The 21,398-nt window shown below is 44.3% G+C and overlaps 1 protein-coding gene across 1 annotated transcript in view; it reads left to right on the top strand.

The window, feature by feature from the left end:
- LOC126471217 (diacylglycerol kinase gamma-like) overlaps nucleotides 1-21,398 on the top strand; it is a 446,798-nt gene that overhangs the window by 203,460 nt on the left and 221,940 nt on the right. The gene's annotated exons all lie outside the window — the stretch shown is intronic.

Genomic DNA, 21,398 nt, shown 5'->3' with positions numbered 1-21,398 from the left:
GCCATTCGCGTATCTCTTTGGCAGTCCTGAAAATATTGCTTCTGTTTTGTGGGTTGCGGTATTGCTGCCACAATTTTAACGTCCTTTTCTTGCCAGCAAGCAACAGTGTACGGTCAGGAAGTTAATCGTGGCGCCCTGCCTCATGAGTGATTTTTATGGTAGCTGTCTCACTAAAGGTGGTCACTATTTTCGTGAAGTCTTGACGGTCTGGTCGATGTCTCGCTTATTTGGCAATTTCGATGCGAATCAGATATATGCTTGGCTGCTACCTGAATGTAGCGGCCCTAGGTAGGGTAGAATTTAACCACCGTCCTTCTGGTAAGGGCACCCTGATCGTCCACAAAACTCAGTACGACTAGGTTGTGGTCCCTCATTCATATTTTATCTTTACGTTGCATTGTAGTACATGTATATCTGCAACATGTTTCAGATATTGTCAACTTTAATTAGATTTCTAGATTGATTTTATGCTGTAAATGGTCGGAAAATTGAATGAAAATCGTTGTATCCTCATCTTTCAAGAAGTTATCATCTTCGGCTCACAGTATGTGGCAAAATGAACGCTACAAACGACGTTGTGTTTGGGTAATATCTGTTATTCCCTGCACGCAGTCTAGAGTCTTATGTTTAGATATTATGGACGCGGGTGAAGATATGTTAAAGGAGTTTACATTTCTTAGTTGGTTGGGTTGGTTTTGGGGAAGGAGACCAGACAGCGGGTCATCGGTCTCATCGGATTAGGGAAGGACGGGGAAGGAAGTCGGCCTTGCCCTTTGAAAGGAACCATCACGGCATTTGCCTGGAGCGATTTGGGGAAATCGCGGAAAACCTGCCGGCCAGAGTGGCCGAGTGGTTCTAGGCGCTACAGTCAGGAACCGCGCTACCGCTACGGTCGCAGGTTCGAATCCTGCCTCGGGCATGGATGTGTGTGATGTCCTTAGGTTAGTTAGGTTTAAAGTAGTTCTAAGTTCTAGGGGATTGATGACCTAAGAAGTTAAGTCCCATAGTGCTCACAGCCATTTGAACCATTTGAACGGAAAACCTAAATCAGGATGGCCGGACGCGGGATTGAACCGTCGTCCTCCCGAGTGTGAGTCCAGTGTCTAACCACTGCGTCACCTCGCTCGGTCATTTCTTAGTAGCATTATTCGCGACTCTCTCATTTAAATAGCTAAAGCACACCGGACAAAAGATTAGTCACCTCCGCGAGACATAAAGCTAATATCGCATAACATCGTCTCTAGACTCGATAACGGCCATAGTTCGGCGACGAAGATAATCCAAAAGTTTTTTGGGTACTCCACAACCACTTGGAGTCACTCACTGATAATAAAATCCCCTGGAGCTAGCAAATTGTATGGATGTTGAGTGGTACGTTTCAGTCGTTATTCCAACCAGTTCCAGTCATTTCCTACGGGATTAAGATCGGCGATTTGCAGGGCCGGTCGAGGTAAGATAATGTGCCAGAGTGTTCGTCAAACCAGAGACCCGCCAGGATAGCCGAAAGCGCATCTGACAAAAAATTTTAAGTTTGCCGGCACGGTAGCTCAGCGTGTTCGGTCAGAGAAATGGTTGACCACCGTAATAAAAAAACTGAGTGGAAGGATCAACAAACGAACTTGAACGGCTGTCATGTGACGTCCGCAACGACCAAACACAACAATTAAAAAGAAGCGCTAACGCGTTGCTTCCTGGACTCGGGTAGGCGCGTTGCCCCGGATCGAATCCGCCCGGCGGATTAACGACGACGGCCGGTGTGCCGGCCAGCCTGGATGTCGTTTTTAGGCGGTTTCCCACATCCTACTAGGTGAATGCCGGGCTGGTCCCCAAGTCCCGCCTCAGTTCCACGACTCGCAGACATTTGAAACAAATTCACACTATTTCACGATTTACACTAGACGCAGACAGCTGGGGTCGATTACTCCTTCACGGGGGGTATGGGGTTGCGGCAGGAAGGGCATCCGGCCACCCCTTAACTTAACCGTGCCATATCCGTACTTAACCCTGCCGACCCTGCGCACAATGGGGGATAAAGGCAGTAGCAAAAGAAAGAAAAGAAAGTGTTCGTCAAACCGGGAATGTAAGCACGAAACTCTATGAACACATCTATCTTTATTCTGGAACATGGAGACGTCCATAGCATACTCATCATGAGATCGCAGAAGAAAGGGCAACGCTTGATCACCGATAAAAATGGGAATGAATATCCTTGTTAACCTTAACAGTAACTCAGGCATACCGGCTCGACGATTCTGAAAGCCCACCAAAATGCTTGGACGTAGACGACAACCGCTAGGCGGTACTCCTACAATTTGCGAGCGTGCTGGACGCCACGTCAGCGCTATGTGCGCGCCGCGTCCTCTGCGCCAGCCTATCGGGCCTGACGGCAGCGCAGGGGCTGCACATCGATGCCACCTGCCGCAATAAGCCGACGATATGGCGCTCTATACGACACCAACCAGCTGATTGCTCGTCTCCAGAGGCGGCTGTCGTTCAAACAAGATTGCCCTCAATGCCGCCAACTCTAATGCACCAGACGGCGCGCTGTCCTCCACCACAACATCAGTATTGCTACCGTCCAGGTGTCATGGTCCCCGGATAGCAAATATCTTGGCGTTTGGAAAGATAAAAAACTGCTTTTCCACCAACGTGCGTAGTTCGTCACCCAGAATGGGCTGAAGCTAATAAAAGCATTGCACCTGCTCTCCACCAGCAGGGACCTGATCTTGGGCAACAAGCTCCAACTGGACCGAACGGTTTTCCACCCTTCCCTCACCTATGGTTCCAGCGTGTGGACCATGATTAGTGCCTCCAGGATGCAGACCCTAACGCGCCTGCAGAATAAGGTGATTTGGTGGAACCTGCATGCCCTTCAAATCATAAGATCTGCAACAAAGTGAACACCCTGCACGACATTGTCAACGGCTTGCAACACATTGGAACTATGACTTCCAAGCACTGGCACCGTCACCTTGTTCCCCTTACCACCCTCGAGGACTCAGATTGGCACACCGGCTGAGAATATCCATGGTATGGCCACCAATAATGTGTCAGTTTCGATATGGCCACTCATTATGTGAAATCCGTGGTACGGTCACCACCGTAACTACCTACGTAGTTGTCTCACTTCTTATCGACTACCTTGAACCCATCATTGGAGGGTGGTATGGGACTTCAGGTCCCACTGGCACACGTTCAACGTGCAATACAATGATGTCATTGTGAGATAGGACGATTTTACTCCTACACCAAGACTATTAGACCGCTGTATACCAGCGACGCGGCATACGCGGATGATATAATCCTAATCAGCCGCAGTAGAGAAGAAATGTTCAAATGTGTGTGAAATCTTACGGAACTTAACTGCTAAGGTCATATTCCCGCCCCCGGTAGCTGAGTGGTCAGCGCGACAGACTGTCAATCCTAAGGGCCCAGGTTCGATTCCCGGCTGGGTCGGAGATTTTCTCCGCTCAGGGACTGGGTGTTGTGCTGTCCTAATCATCATCATTTCATCCCGATCGACGCGCAAGTCACCGAAGTGGCGTCAAATCGAAACACTTGCACCAGGCGAGCGATCTACCCGACGGGAGGCCCTCGTCACACGACATCATCATCATCATCAGTCCCTTACAAACTACTTAACCTAAATTATCCAAAGGACAAACACATACACACACATGCCCGAGGGAGGACTCGAACTTCCGCCGCGACCAGCCACACAGTCCATGACTGAAGCGCCTTAGACCGCTCGGCTAATCCAGCGCGGCCGTAGTAGAGAAGAGCTCAGAAGAATGGCAGGCTCGTAGTGAAAGATTGCCAGTAGCGCAGTCAGTGAAGATAAGAAAAATACACGATTCTGAGCAAGTCAGCGAGAGATGGGGACCAGCTCACGGCGGACAGACTCCGATTCAAAAAGTCAAATACGTTCGAATACCTTGGTAGTCTCTGCAATGATCAGAACCACTGTGAAATTGAAATAAATGCGAGAATTGTCGAAGGCAACAGAACATACTTTAGCCTTCAGGATGTGCTGAAGAAAAGATCCCTATCAAGAAGTTTTGAGATCAGGCTGTACCAAAGTATGATTGTGCCAGTGGTTATGTACGGTTGTAAAAGCCTCACCTTTAGGAGAACAGATAAAGAGAAACTACTTGTTTTCGAACGAAAAATCCTCCGAAAAATATATGGTCCTGTGATAGATTCACAAACAGGGGAATGGAGAATTCGAAAAAAAACAAGAATTAAGAGCTTTACGCGCAGCCTGACATTATAAAAAGAATAAGAAGAAGAAGGTTGACCTGGGCTGGACATGTAGTAAGAATGAATGAAGGGAGGATACCCCATGGTGTGTTTCTGGGAGCTGTAGTTGGAAGGAGGGGACGACCGCGAACAAGATGGAAAGACAATATTGACAAGGACACCGAGGACATGGGACTAAGAGCGGGCGAGTGGTGGCAGGAGGCTCGCAACCCGGAACAACGGAGGAGTGTGGAGCAGGCATATGGGCACTAAGGCCCAAGCCACGGATAAGTGAAAGTATAGCAGAGACGCTTAAAAAAAAAAGGGCCCTCAGTCGTGTTTGGTTCTTGGTACTGCTAAGTCTAGGCTCTCGTATGGTTCATTTACCGCTCCGAACATATTCTCTCATGATGTCTTCGTTTAACAGCCGGCCGAAGTGGCCGAGCGGTTCTGGACGCTGCAGTCCGGAACCGCGCGACCGCTACGGTCGCAGGTTCGAATCCTGCCTCGGGCATGGATGTGTGTGATGTCCTTAGGTTAGTTAGGTTTAAGTAGTTCTAAGTTCTAGGGGACTGATGACCTCATAAGTTAAGTCCCATAGTGCTCAGAGCCATTTGAACCATTTTTCTCTGTTATCCGTCCATCGCTGTTGTCTTTCCGTGGTTTTGGGCGACTCGCGCCCTCGGCCGGTCTGCCAGTATCTTCTGGTCGCGTCCGACCCCAGTTACTATAGTAACCAGATTGAGTGGCCTAGAGACAAAACACGTCCAAAACAACACAAAAGGACACTGGATTAAATGCCTCATTGTGCCATCGTAGCACTCGACGATTTGCATTATTTAAAACAGAGACTTCCTGCGAGGGCGCCTCTTAGACTGTCTAGTTGCGTATAAACCACACATGCATTCCTCTTCAGAACCATCCATGGTCAATAGAGTGGGATAATTACTGTCTAAGATATGATCGCCGTTCATTGACAGGCATCAATCACATATAGGTAAAGAGTGTGCGTTCATTTTGCACGTGCAAAGCTGAAGATGCGTGGCTGGCATAATAATCCCACGATGCTGGCGTGTAGAAGAAATGCCCATTGAGTGAGCATTAAGATGCGCAGAACGGAATTTTGGCGCCAACATAAATCGATTCCAAAAGTCATGAGAATACGGTGTGGCTTAAGGCTTGTCTCGAAACAATATTCAGATTTTGAATGTTGTTAGTTAACTAGTACACACATATCTCTTTAAAAAATACCGTGCATTCTGTACATATGTTTCGTAAGCGTATTAATAATTTATATTTGAAACTTGGAATGAACTTAGCTTAACACTTTGATGAGATAACTTAAACGGCGCTTCAATTGTTTGTCACAACTTCTTTTTAAAAGAACATAAGGGATAGCTGCCGCACTGCTTTTAGATTTTACACCACATTTTATAATATTGCTAAGACTTTTTTTCGACGAATTAATTTTCGGCGGCATTGTAGAAGGGCTCTCCAGTATGGCAAAGTGGAAGTATTCCAAGAAACATCGAATTTGGAACCATGTTATGCAAAAAACAGGCGATTTATTGGGCTCTGAAATATTTCAGAGAGGAAAATTTTCGGTTTTTGTTTTCAAGTACCATATATTTAATCTTCCTTCATCTTTAATGAAACTGAAGTATTTATCACACGCACTGAATCTCCACGTGACTACTTTTAAAAAGGCATAAATATTTGAGGATCTACAGGTATACAAGTCGTAAGTAATGACTCCGACAGTCATATACAAAGCTTACTTGCAGGACAAAATGACTCTAAATCTGTATTAATTCAAAGGATTCATCCACAGCACACTCCTACACTACTGAATTTATGTAGCATTTGCTTCGTAAACACATATCCAAGCCATCACATGAATTAGTCCTTTGGTATTCGTTACACTATGTTTCGATATTAATCAATAAATTAAGCACCTCTTACCAGTATAATAACCGCAATTAGACGTATGTGGTACCTTCTTATGAAAGGCAACTTTTCCTGCTTTGCATCACCATTTCAACATCATCACTGTTGTTGTTGTGGCCATGGTCATCGTCAAACCGAGGACTGGTTTGATACAGCTCTCCGCACTACTCTAACGTGGGCAAGCGTCTTCATGTCTCAAAAACTACTGCAGTCTACATCCATCTGAACCTTCTTGTTATATTAATACATTACTCTCCCTCTACAACTATTGAAGCCCTGACTTCCATCCGTCCCAAGCAGATGATGCCTGGACGCTTCAAGCTGCGTCTTATCAATCGATCCCTCCTTTTAGTCAAGTTGTGCCATAAATTTCTTTCATTTCTAGTTAGAATCAGCATTAGTCACCCGATCTACTGATATAATCTGTGGCATTCCTCTAGTGCAAGAGCGTCTATTCTCTCCTTGTCTGTACCGCTTATCGCCCATGTCTCCCGTCCGTACAAGGCTACACTAAAACATAGTACCTTGTCTTATAGATGTTAACAAATTCCTCTTTTTAAGAAACGCTTTTATTGATTTACCAATTTTACATTTTATATCGTCTGCACTTCGGCCATCAGAAGTTACTTTGTTGCCCGAATAGCTTCAAAATGGTTCAAATGGCTCTGAGCACTATGGGACTCAACTGCTGTGGTCATAAGTCCCCTAGAACTTAGAACTACTTAAACCTAACTAACCTAAGGACATCACACACATCCATGCCCGAGGCAGGATTCGAACCTTCGGCCGCAGCGGTCGTGCGGTTCCAGACTGTAGCGCCTTTAACCGCTCGGCCACTCCGGCCGGCTGCCCGAATAGCAAAACTCGTCTTCTAGGTCTAGTCTCTAGTTCACTACTCTAATTCTGTCAGCATAATCTGATTTAATTCAGTTATCCTTGATTTACTTTTGCTGATGATCATCCTATAAACTCTTTTCAAGATATTATTCATTCCGTTAAACTTCTGTTCGAAGTACTTCGCTGTTTCTGACAGAATTACGGTATCACCGGAAAACCTCAAAGTTTATATTTCTTATTCCAGAACTTTAACTCCTTTCAAAATTTCTGATTGGTTTCCCTCACTGCCCGCTCAATGTACAGGCATAACATCTGGGATACACTATAATCCTGTCTCTGTCCCTTGTCATCCTTTGCTTCCCTTTCACGCCTTTTTATCTTGTAACTGAAGTCTGGTTTCTGCCAAAGTTATAGATAACTTTTCTCTCTCTCTGTTTTACTATAGTTACTTTTGCATTCCATCGTCAGCAGTTTGGTACCATCGCTGTTACTAATAAATAAATGTGTAAAAACAGGACAAATTCGTGTAGTGTTAAGGATTCGATTGTTTCATCAGAATGTAAAATACAGCAAATAGCAAATGTCACGTGAAATTTGCTGCTTGATGTTGGCGACAGGCACATCATAGGAATTTTTACTCAATGCATATGGTTGAAAATACGTATCTACCACTTTAAAGTGAGATCAAGGTGGCAACGACATGTCTATTTTTAGTCTAGTTACTAAAATATGAAATTATATCGACAGTGACTGTCACTCGATTGGAAGTGGTTGCCGGCTCGTAACAAGGGTCTCCTTTAAAGTCGCGGCACCGCATCCGGTGTTTACGCCACAAAATACAGTAACAACCTGTTTTTCCGAACTTACACTACACTGCATACCGTATCAAGTGTCGTATTACTGTATTCACATTCTTGAGGACTCTCACAGGCGATTAGAAAGTACAACATATATTTAAAGACGGTTATTGCCTCTCTTGATGGTAAAGCTACTGTCATATTCGTGTAACAAATGGTTCAAATGGCTCTGAGCACTATGGGACTTAACATCTGAGGTCATCAGTCCCCTAGAACTTAGAACTGCTTAAACCTAACTAACCTAAGGACATCACACACATCCATGCCCGAGGAGTATTCGAACCTGTGACCGTAGCGATCGCGCGGTCCAGACTGAAGCGCTTAGATCCATATAGCGAATGATGAAATGTTAGTGGAAAATTATGTGGAACTCAATGTGTGACTGCCAGTGTTTGGGAGTTCGGCGCATGTCATACAAAAAGTACGTTTTTTCTTGTTACTCAAATATTTTCGCCATTGGGTACACTATTTATTTTGACGTTAACGTTAACACAAGCTCCAAATAATACCACAGTCGTCGGTATTTCGTAATTTCCAAATTATTTTTACAAATTGAAATAGTGTATGGTGTCGATGGCACATTACGAGGTTGTAACGTAGTAGAATATCATCACAAAAAAATCATCTACAATAAAATATATGGTTCAAATGGCTCTGAGCACTATGGGACTTAACATCTGAGGTCATCAGTCCCCTAGAACTTAGAACTAATTAAACCTAACTAACTTAAGGACATCACACACATCCATGCCCGAGGCAGGATTCGAACCTGCGACAATAGCGGTCACGCGGTTCCAGACTGTAGCGCCTAGAACCGCTCGGCCACCCCGGCCGGCTAGTAAAATATATGAAATATTTTCACACAACCTATGTTCCAAAGCGTAACATTTTCCTGGGTACACTAAACAGCATTACAAAAGAGGAAGCACATAGAACATACGGTCGGATGTTATTGTAGCTTCGTCACGTACACAACATAGGCGTGTATTTAAATGATTAAGATTTGCAGTCATCTTTGACAGACAGAACGGCCATCAAGTTGCGTTAGCGTTAGCGCTGTTCGTGTTTAGTGTTATTACAAAGCCTGGTAGGGTATATAAGGGTGATTAACAACGTCAGAATTTTAGTCATCACTGTGCAGTATACGGATATACTGCGTACTTGTACGAGACAATGTTACCTGCACGCGACAGAGCTTGAAAGGAGCCTCATTGTGGCTCTCCATTTAGCGTGCAGTATCCACATTCGGAGGCACACTCGTCGTCAAATTCCTGTCGATCACATCTAAACACAAAGTGAGAGGTCGCCCTATTGAGCACCGAGCACATCGTAAACCCAATACACCTGCACGTGCCACGTTATTGAGTCCCTGCAATATTCTGTGTCAGCCCGCACCATTGGTCGGAGGCGAGCAGCAGCCGGGCTAGTTAACTACCGCCCCCATGCGTAGGCAGCGGTTTAACACAACACGAGCAGCAGCGTTTGAACTGGTTCCGTGACCGGGAATGGTGGTCTGCTAATGAATGACGTCGCAATGTGTTCAGCCACGAATTGCGGTTCTGCACTATCTCATATGACCATCGTCGGCGACCTGGGGACAAACTTCCAATATTTTGTAGAGGCACAACGGTGGTACTCCTCGTGTCATACTGTCGGAGCCATAGGGTACGATTTCACGTCACGGCTGATAGTGAATGAACTCTGATGGGATGGCACAAAGGTATGTCAAGGACACCGTGTGTCCTCAGTGTCCTCAGGTGTTAACTATCGCGTGAAAACGTCGTGGCCCCATTTTTCAAATAGGACAGTGATCATCTGCTGGTTAACGTGTGTCTATGAACCGTCTGCGTGATGCGAATGTTCTCCCGTAGCCAGCGAGGCCCCTAAACCTGTCCCCAGTACAACATATATGGGACCAGCTCAGCGTCATCTCCTTCCCAGAGCCACTATCCAAGATATCAAGGACCATTCATAACAGTTGTGCGCCAGCTTGCCTCAGCAGAGGATTCACTGGCCTTATGTATCAAACCATCTCCAATCGAATAATTACATGCATCCATAGCAAACGCGACGCAACGTCATACTGATATGTGGGCTGAAACTGCCAAGTTCTTTGTCAGTTTGAGTTTAGAAATCGCTGAAATGACATTAAATACCCTCTCAACTCATGATTTTCATTTTTTTTCCTCCTTCCCTTCTGGGTGCTTAATTTCTTTTTGTCAGTATTGGGTATATAGGAACCATAATACTACTAACTTTTCATATTTTTCTTGGCCGTAAGCTGCATTCAAGTTTGGAAAAATTTTGTATTGCATCCCTTACATGCCCTGGAAAAACGTATACAATGAGGTGTCTCATATCAGAATGACCTAAAATAGGAGCGGCCTGAGTTCTTCAAAAAATGGTTCAAATGGCTCTGAGCACTATGGGACTTAACATCTGAGGTCATCAGTCCCCTAGAACTTAGATCTACTTAAACCTAACTAACCTAAGGACATTACACACATCCATGCCCGAGGCAGGATTCGAACCAGCGGCCGTAGCGGTCACGCGGTTCCAGACTGAAGCGCCTAGAACCACTCGGCCACACCGGCCGGCTGAGTTGTTCAATTTCCAATTCACTTACCGCGTCAGTAGTGTTAATAATATACATTAGTGCCTATTTTCTGACATACAGACAACTGACTTCGGATATATGGCGGTGTTTTATATGTAATCAGTGGGGGACACATCGTACCAATATTATCGATTTCGTCTTTTGCGTGTAGTGCACTACAGCTTGTAGAAATTGTAAATAAGTAAAATTAATCATTAACTGTTTGACATAAACTGCTTCTTGGTAGTAGTTTCTTTTACTGGACTAGATTCGGACATTGTCCATCATCAGCGGTATATGCTTATCACAAAAGTGAGATATTTCTTATATTACGTTACTTACAGTGTATGTAGTAGTGTTTCATACATATGTGATTTTTCAATTAATTGTAATTTGTCTTGCCATGTAGTTATGTTATCTAGCGTATGATAAAGACAATATATCTTCAAATTCATGTAATAGTACAATTATATGTTTTGTATATACAGTTTCAAAGTACCTGGCGTTTCCTGGGTAGGTATTTATTCCAATCTTCTATTAGTCCACCTCCTCCACTGCCCTCTGTCCGTCCATCTACTCCCTCCTCCTCTCTCTATCCATCTGCTTCTCTTCCCTTTCTCTGTCTACCTGTTCCCGCCCCCTCTGTCCATCTGTTTCTTTCCTCCTCTGTCCATCTCCTCCTCGTCCTCTAACTCACTCTCCACCTCCCCCTCTATCTCCTCCTTCCCCTCTATTTGTCTTTCTCCTCCTCCCCCTCTCTCTGCACATCTCCTGCTGACCCCCCTCTGTCGGTCAATCTCGTCATCCATCCTTCTCTCTCCACGTCAGCACCCCTCTCCCAATAGCAGTGGGGAGACAAAAAAATCTTTTATAAATGTTCAACATGCAGTCATATTTACAAATTAATTTGTGGTGTGAATGTAAGAAAACTTGTTCCACATCATTGCCGTGTATATGATCCATGGAACATGAAACTAACTAACTAACTAATTAACTAATGGTACTTACCCAACCCCAACACCCTATTTCTTTCCATATAATAAGAAGTAAGTAATATGTGTAGGTTCTCGCTTCGGTCGTCTGCTGCTAGAGCGCATTAAAACCAAATTTCGCCGCATTGTCCTTACAGATACGTTCGTAATACGTCCCACATTGATTTCTACGGTTATTTCGCGCAGTCTTGCTTGTCTGTTAGCACTGACGACTCCACGCAAACGCCGCTGCGCTCGGTCGTTAAGTGAAAACCATCGGCCACTGCGTTTTCCGACGTGGGAGGTAATGCCTGAAATCTGGTATTCTCGGCACACTTTTGACACTTTGGATTTCAGAATATTGAATTCTCTAACGATTTCCGAAAAGGAGCGTCCCAAGCTTTTAGCTCCACTACCATTCCGCATTCAAAGTCTCTTATTTCCCGTCGTGCGGTCATAATCACGTCGGAAACTTTTTCACATGAATCATCTGAGTACAGACGACATTTCCTCCTATCCACGGTTCTTTTATACCTGGTGTACGCAATACTGCTGCCATCTGTATATGTGTACATCGACGCCACCTCAGTGTAAAATTGTTGGCATGAGTGTTTTGTATGCGATTCCCATTACTGATGCACCAGACTTTCCTAGAATGCTTCTGACAAATTTAATTCTTCCAATTTCGCCTTCCGTAATAACGATTTAACGTCAGTTACTTCTTATATATTGTTAGTATTGCCCCTAAATACTTACAGTATATGACAACCCAAGAAGTTCGCCACAAATCTTGAAATCTTGCACTTTGTCACAGACGTTACCTTAAATTTATCCACATTTAAAGAGAGCTGCCAGTCATTACATTATTCTTTTCATTACACCATTTCTGGAGAAAAACTCGTCTTCCCCCAGGAATGTCACAATTTTTTGGGCTAGAATATACTCTAACATCCTGCAAGAGATGTCACGAAATAGCGTGTAAATTTAGATTCTCCCAAGGATGGAAACACACAACAGCAGGCACTGTTATCCAGTTTGGTCTAAAGATAAGCGCACGAGATGACACATTCGGTGTTGTTCGCCGTAGGTGCGCCGTGACTTTGCGGGTTGGCTTGGGCGTCGTTTTAATTCCAGACACGTGCGCTGAGCCTGTTGTAACGCGTCATTTGACGTCTTGTTACGCTTGACGGCAAATCGATGTTCGCCCAGCGCCCATCTCATGCACCACTGCTCCGTCACGCGTCGCCCACTGCAGCATTCTGTTTATTCACCACAGCCTACGCAGGGTACTAAATAATACGCACAGCTTTTGAAGCCCAGCAGTACCGGGGCGTAGTCCGAATTGAGTATTATAAGTAGACATTAAATAATAAATTCGAATCGCAAAGAGGACGAATTGCGACAGTTGGTGTGGGCTGCTCTTAGACATATAAAGAACGTTATTTTCATCAGCACAATCATCAGCCTCATGGGTGAGGCACTTCGGCGAGATTCGATTCAACAATCTACTACGACTGGGTGAGATCGTGTATGTAAGCTCGCTGGACGAAATATTGCTCTTATAATGAAATGGATATATTAGATAGCTTTCATAATATTTAACCATTAACTTACGAGATTGGTTATCTGAGGCCGCGCGAAAATTTTCTGCCTGGCCCTCGAGAGTCAGTTCTGGTGAAATGCCACTATACTCTTCCTACCCTCCTTAAATCTCCAACCCTGCAACGTTTTATTGTCGGTTGCGTTGTTGTTGACATGTGTTACCGATGCATCTAGGGATATCCTAAATCACGCCTCGTGAACTACGAAACAGTTTTCTTCAGTATAGTACAAAATGTGTTCGCAGGAACGTGTCAGTTTTATCGATCCCAAGTTTTCTGAAATTGTTCGTCCGTAGATGGAGGTAGCTGTGAGAGTATAGATCAAGAAACAGAAGAAAATCAACGATTTTGCAATACCCAGCAATCACACTTCGGCTAGCAGGGGATAATTTAGAGGAAGAACTTCAGCGCAATTGTGATGGAGACCTTTGTGTTTCTCCAATAAAATATTTCAAGCGATGGTTAAAATCAAATGTGTTCTGGATGGTGATAAAGGAAAATGCAGATCCCTGGAATGAATGTCAGTTTTGTGGACTTTCTTTTTGTACCTATCAATGGAAAGTGGAAGTTTAGATCGTAGAATTTAGGCTTGTATGAAGATTTAAATGTTACAAAGTTGCTTTATTTTTTCAGGGCGTAAAATTCAGTTATAACATTTCGTTTATGAGTACTGTTTATAAAATCGCACTAGTGATTTTGTGTGATAAAAAGTAAAATACAGCAGGCTTTATTTAGAGCAATAAAATCAACAACGAATGTTTAAAAACACTTAAATAATAATAGAAATAAATGTTATATGAGTTAAATAAAACATTTCAAATGATTTGCGATTTAAAACTTGGTTTTAAACATAGAGGTCTCGGAGACCCCACCTAGTAGTACACATTGCAGGAATGTTACCTTGTGAGTTAATGGTTAATCTTGCTTTTGTGTTGTTACTGCCTCTTGCTTCTTGTTTGTGATAGTATCTGACCTCGAAAAAAAAGAAGAATTTTTGTTTCTTTACTTGACCTGTGTCTAAAGAGTAGCAGTATTATTCCTGTCTTTTTGCGAATCATATCTGTGAATCTGAACGAATGACAGAATGAGTGGAACGCATTTTCTTGTCCGTGATGGAATGCATGTTCTGTTAACTCACTCTTACCATTCTTTGGACACAAGTTCATGGACAGAGATGTAGGCTGTACCGACACAACAGGTATAGCAGTGGTCAAGGATTGTCCCGCTATGTTGGTGAAGGTGCTGCGAGCCTACTTGGAGCAGTCGTTTAACCCTCCACGACCTTGTGTGGGTAGGTAACGGCAGACAGTTTGAACCGATACCCATCCAGCGGACTCCAGGTAAGACACTAGAAACAGTCGTAGATTGCACAGTGTTTTTTATTAAGTCAAGAACGAACCGCACGGATATTGCATCATCAGGTTATCTGAAAGTATAAGGGAAGGATGACATTTCAATTAATCTGGCGTTGTCCTGTCCAGCACTACTATAAAAACAAAATTAATTTCTAACACCGGCCGAATAAAATTGCATTACTCTAGTCCAGTGATCTACCTAACACAACCGTCAGTTCACACCTTCATCCCATTTCCCCTTCTTCAAGTTTTTAGTATTGCCGAGGGTCTCCAACATTGGAATAGCACCTCAGCTTTGTATGCAATGGGGAAATGAAGTTGAGCTTCATATGTCCTCAGGAAAATGTAATTCGATTAGATAAATATATCACCTACGCCTGAGGTACAGGCTGAATTTCCCCATTATATTCAAAGCTGGGATACTATTCCACTGTCTAACCTTATTGAAGAAAATATAACAGTTACTCCCTTAAAAGAAGACACTTACCACTTTAGAGTGCTGTAGATGCTGTGGCAGTGGTAATTGGCGGTCAGGTGCCCCTAAGCCCCTGAAGCAAGTCATCTACATCTACATGTCTGCTCTGCAATTCATATTTAGTTGTTTGGCAGTTAAGTGGTACGTACGGGTCAGTTGATTGTGTGGAATTAGCGTAGTGTGATCGGTCGACATAGAGACGTGACAAAATGGCAGGACTGAGCTATCGCATTGGACGTATACATGACCACATAGGTGACGAAACTGTCGATTTGTTGGTATACCAGCGCGGACTGTCCAGCGGCGTACCACTCGCAGCTACGTAACGAGGTGTAAGAATAGTGGTCATAAGATGATTCTAACCAAAGTGGACCGGAAACAAGAATTACACTTTGTAAAGTATGGTCGGTTTCAGACTTGAGAGAAAACGCTTCTGTAAGTCAATGTAGCTCCATCTCAACCAATTATCGAGAGAACACTGAGAAGGGAACTGTGTCCAATGGGCGTCTGAAGTCGGGTACCTTGCCAAAGGCCATTGCTGACAGCGCCATATAAAGCTGCACGTCTTCAGTGCGCCAAACAATATAGACACTGGAGGCGTATTGTGTGGCCCGACGACTCACGAAGTTGCAGCTTTGCCAGTGATGAAAGGCGTCAAGTGTACCGATGATCTAGTGAAGCGTTTAAATCGCAGTGTCGCGAGTGTAGAGGCTGGTTGTTTCCTGGCGTTTTAGTGTGCTTTTGGTACCATGACTTAGTCTGGCTCATACAGAGCACCATGAATAGGACCCAGGATATTTATTTCAATATTATCGGCGACTTTGTGTTGCCCTTTCTTCTGTATATTCACAGTGAGAACGGTGTGGACGCTCCAGTCCTCGAAGAGGTCAAAACACGAGCGAATGCAAAATTCCCGGTTCTGCAGAATCTCAGGTGTCCCTTCACACCCCGGTTGGCTGAATTCCCCATATTCCTCCGGTACAAAATGTTTTTAACTCTTTAGAACAGCGCATGGAACATATTAATCAACACCTCCACAGTTGGTCATCAGTGAGCTTCAGTTAGATATGGCTTACCCGAAGAAAGTTGTGGACACTCATCCCCGCCAAATTGAGGTCGTTGTCACACAGTTAGCCGTATGCCTTTCGGAGGTGAATAATTTTATGTTCTCTGTGCTTACATAGACACTTTTCGAGCACATAGTAAGGGAAGCAGTAGCTGATACGTTTGAAAACTACCGAACTAAACTCATGGTTGCAATATGCTAACAGGAATTCCTTACACAAGAATGGAAAAACAGGTAGAAACTGACTTCGGGGAAGATCAGTTTGGATTCCGGAGGCATGTAGGGACAAAATGGTTCAAATGGTTCTGAGCACTATGGGACTTAACTGCTGTGGTCATCAGTCCCCTAGAACTTAGAACTACTTAAACCTAACTAACCTAAGGACATCACACACATCCATCCTCAACACTATCTGTACTTGAGACAAAACTTTTGTGGTGAGCCATCAGGTACTCTGAAATCTGCTTTTTGTCGCTTTTGCTAAACAGAAAAATCTTCCTACCTTTCTTAATATCTCTAATTACGGCTGAAATCATCGATCCAGTAACCGCTTTATGATCGCTGATTCCCTGTTCTGCGTTAACTGTTTTAAATAGTTCGGGTCTGTTTGTCACCAGGAGGTCTAATATGTTATCGCCACGAGTCGGTTCTCTGTTTAACTGCTCAAGATAGTTTTCAGATAAAGCACTTTAAAAAATTTAACTGGATACTTTGTCCCTGCCACCTGTTATGACCGTTTGATTCTCCCAGTCTGTATCCGGCAAATTAAAATCTCCACCCAGAACTATAACATGGTGGGGAAATCTACTCGAAATATTTTCCAAATTATCCTTCAGGTGCTCAGCCACAACAGCTGCTGAGCCAGGGGGCCTATAGAGACATCCAATTACCATGTCTGAGCCTGCTTTAACCGTGACCTTCACCCAAATTATTTCCCATTTCGGATCTCCGTCAATTTCCTTCGATACTATTGCACTTCTTATCGCTATAAACACGCCTCCCCTTTCACTGTCCAGCCTGTCTCTGCGGTATACATTCCAATCTGAGTTTAGGATTTCATTACTGTTTACGTTTGGTTTCAGCCAACTTTCTGTCCCTAGTACTAAATGGGCGTTGTGACCGTTTATTAATGAGAGCAGTTCTGGGACCTTTCTATAGACGCTCCTGCAGTTTACTATTAGCACATTAATATTGTTATTCCCTGTTGCATTTTGCCTACTCCTACCCTGCCGCGTCTCAGGAGGCGTCTTGTCGAGCCTAGGGAGGGAATTCTCTAGCCTAAAAAAACCCACATGTGCACTCCACGCGTACTCCGCTACCCTTGTAGCCGCTTCCGGCGTGTAGTGCACGCCTGACCTATTCAGAGGGACCCTACATTTCTCCACCCGATAGCGGAGGTCGAGAAATTTGCACCCCAGATCTCCGCAGAATCGTCTGGGCCTCTGGTTTAAGCCTTCTACTCGGCTCCAAACCAGAGGACCGCTATCGGTTCTGGGAACGATACTACAAATAGTTAACTCAGATTCCACCCCGCGAGCGAGACTTTGCGCCTTCACCAATTCCGCCAACCGCCTGTACGAACTGAGGGTGACCTCTGAACCCAGACGGCAGCAGTCATTGGTGCCGACATGAGCAACATAATGCAGTCGGTTGCACCCAGTGCTCTCTATCGCCACCGGCAGGGCCTCCTCCACATCTCAGATGAGACTCCCCAGCAAGCAGACAGAGTGAACACTGGCCTTCTTCCCCGACCTTTCCACTATTTCCATAAGGGGCTCCATCACCCGCCTAACGTTGGAGCTATCAATAACTAATAAACCCCTCCCTCCCATGTGCCTGCTCGGACCTTGCTGAAGAAGCAGCCACATGTCCACTTACAGGCAGAGCGGGCGCTGCCACACGGCCAGCGTCCACATTGACCCTCCGCCTCGTGCTCCACGAACGCCGCTGAACCCGACACTCCCCTTGGGGAGAGGATGGCCCAACCGCGACCGGTACCCGCGAAGATGTCTCGACAGCAGGGACAGTGGGTGAAGCATGTAACACCTGGGGTGTACCATGCGACGCACCAGACTCCCCACTGCCGCTACACTCCGAGGCAGCAGCCTGAAGACGGTTGACCGCGGCCATCAACACGTTCAGCTGTTCGCGAACTGTGGCCAGCTCCTCCTGCGTCCGTACACAGCAGTCACACATCCTATCCATCCTAAGAAATCAGTTTACTGTAGAGAGGTAATCAACTATTAACTAGACTGCTAATAGCTGACTAAACTGTCGTTACTAGACACTTCTTGTTGAAAACAATGAAAATAAGCACTACCTGTCTCTGGACTGTATTCAAAACAAACGCTAGCACTACTGGCACTACAGCTGACTAAAGGGACACTCTGACTGTATTCAAAACAAACACGAAATCTATGGAACACTGTTACTAGCACTCGACAATTAAAGCTTCCTAAAAGCAAAAACACACGGAAGAAGAAGTGACAAGTAAGAAAAATAAAGTTAATACTTATGTTAACGTAGCTCGCTGCACAGCAGACGTGAAGCAAACGGCAGTTACGCATAAACAGCCTGAAAGACCCAATTTCTTATGATCGCGGTCACTGGAACCAGTCACATCCATTATACATGTCGAAATATTCACACTGGAATGTGGTCCCGGCGGAGGTTCGAGTCCTCCCTAGGGCATGGGTGTGTGTGTTTGTCCTTAGGATAATTTAGGTTAAGTAGTGTGTAAGCTTAGGGACTGATGACCTTAGCAGTTAAGTCCCATAAGATTTCACACACATTTGAACATTTTTTGAACACACTGGGATGCCCACAAGAAACTAATAGTAGCCAAGGCAGATATCAGACGAGGAACCATCTCAAGATCCCTCAGGAAATGTAGTCCAGGCACGACGAAAGCAGCTTACAAAACCATTGTTCGCCTGATACTTGAATAGTGCTTGTCAGCCTGGGACCCTTATTAGAAAGGGTTAATAGATGCAACAGAGGATTCCTAAAAAGAACAGCGCTTTTCGCCAAGCGGCAGACGCTACAAGAGAGGCGTTGCGCATCGCCATGTGGTATACTCTTGAAATTTCGAGGGGTACGTTTCTAGAAGAATCAGCTAATATATTGCTTCCTCCTACGTGTGTCTCCAGAAAAGACCATGGACGGAAAATCATGGAAAATAGAGATCACCCCGATTTTGCTTCCTCCTACATATTCTCGTGAAAAGATCATGAAAGCAAAATTAGAAAAAATCAAGCTTACACGGAAACGTACCAACGATCGTTCTTCCCCAGAACCATTCGAGACTGGAACGGAGAGACGGAAATGTCAGTGGTACACATGGTACCTTTCTCCACACACTGTAAGGTGGCTTCCGAAATACAGACGTAAAGGTAGAATTTACGGCCTTATTTTTAGCTGTATAAGAAGGAATCGTCGTATTCGGGTTGTGCGCTAGTAATATGGAGAACGACTCAGAATTATGTTCAAATTATGTTACTACTCAAACGGGACGGAAAATATATCTATTACCCACGCACCAGATATGTACGATATTCAGCTTTGACATAGCATAGTTTCCGTGTGCTACGTAAGGGCAAGTTGACACCACTATGTAAATTACTAATTATGACAATTTTCATTTAAATTAATTTATATTCACATTTCATGACCACCAACATATACAATATTTGAGTGGTACGTAATTTCGTATCATCCTGCACGTGGCAAACTTGTGATCTGTTAACCCAGTCTCAATGCGAACAATCGTCACCGCCCATCTATAACATTACATGCAGCCAAGAAGTAGTTTGCCGCTTCGTCTTCGGCGCTGAAAACGTGAGATTTGTAGCACTATGGAATCCAGCAGCGCTAGCGCGTGGGCGGAGTTGGGTGGCCGCCCGTAGGTCGTGAGATCCCAGTGGATTACCAGGAGCTGCTTTATGAGCCCCGCGCCTGCACTCGGTGACGTCACAGATGTGTTCGATGCCGGCGGTATTCGGCCAAGCTGGACGACGCGAGTCGAAACGGACTTCATCGTCATTCCTCCCAAACTCCGGGAGCACACTTCGAATAGAATGAAAATAAATATCCTTGACATTGAAAGGCAGTTCATTTCCTCAGTTACCTGTGACAGAGGCGACCAGTTGTAAAATATATTAGAACTACGATGAATAATATACAGATATAAGTTCTTAATACACATATAAATACAGTATTAGAAATCTTGACATTGAAAGGCAGTTCATTTCCTCAGTTACCTGTGACATAGGCAACCAGTTGTAAAATATATTAGAACTACGATGAATAATATACAGATATAAGTTCTTAATACACATATAAATACAGTATTAGAAATCAGTATAAAGGCGTGGATACTTCCAGGGAACTTAACATTATCGGTTGTGTAGCTGCGCACAATTTTTATGCAATAGTACGAAATCCAGTATGCCTACAAATGCAATTAGATGGTAGCGCATTTGGTGTCAGGAGTATAGTATACAACAAGACATCAACGAATCAGGTGGTATAAGGTGGAACCCGGTATAAATGCAGTAGGCTCTGTGCGGGATAGTGTACGTACTTGGGTACGTGACTTCACTGCACATAGGAAACAGACACCACCAGTGACAGTGAATGCTGTGTACATAAATCACGATTGCGACAATGCCACGCGGACAACAGTTATCATGTGATGAAAAAGCAAAACTCGGTATGTGGGCTCTCTAATAGTCTAATAGGCAAAACATGAACTCGTCAGGTGCAGTTATCAACAATTTCCTTAGAATGGGTGTACGATGTGGACAGATCGGAAAATATGGGCAAAGTACATAGTTGTTTGGGCACAGAAGGGGTTACTGTTGCATAAAGGAAGGGCCACAAATCGTTATCCTTCTCAACGTGTTGCTGATTTACAGTTGCTAGTAACTGCCGGACGTGTATGACAAATTTTGTCACATGGCAAACATCTTACATTCAAGAAATGACTGCAGAAACCCGCATTAAAACCCAAACATAAACAGGCTAGATTGGAGTTTGCTGAAAAACATGTGCCCTGCACTTCAGAATTGGATAAAGTGGTCTTCCATGATGAGAAGAAGTTTAATTTAGATAGCAGGTTGGATTTCAAAATTACCGCCATGATCGGAGAACAGAGAAGCAGGTAAGGAAGAGGAAAAATAAGGGGTGTGAAAATGTTATGATTTGGCAGCCTTTTGCGCTAAATGTAAATCACGCACTGCTTGGCTGAACACGAGAATCAACTCTAACACGTAAATGAGATGCTAGAAACAGAACTGATTAGAATGTATTAGGGCTTAGGGGATGAAAGTCTAATGTTTCAACAGGATGTATAGTTCTGCTAGAACCAAAAAGAGATTTGAAGACAAAGGCATCGCTGTCTTGCCCTGGCATGCACGTAACCTGGATTCGAACCCCGTGGCAAACCTTTGTAGA

This window comes from Schistocerca serialis, chromosome 3, assembly GCF_023864345.2.
Source record: "Schistocerca serialis cubense isolate TAMUIC-IGC-003099 chromosome 3, iqSchSeri2.2, whole genome shotgun sequence".
In the NCBI taxonomy this organism is placed as follows: domain Eukaryota; kingdom Metazoa; phylum Arthropoda; class Insecta; order Orthoptera; family Acrididae; genus Schistocerca; species Schistocerca serialis.
The sequence above is the reverse complement of the archived record's forward strand: the minus strand, read 5'-3'. Positions and strand labels throughout refer to the sequence as shown.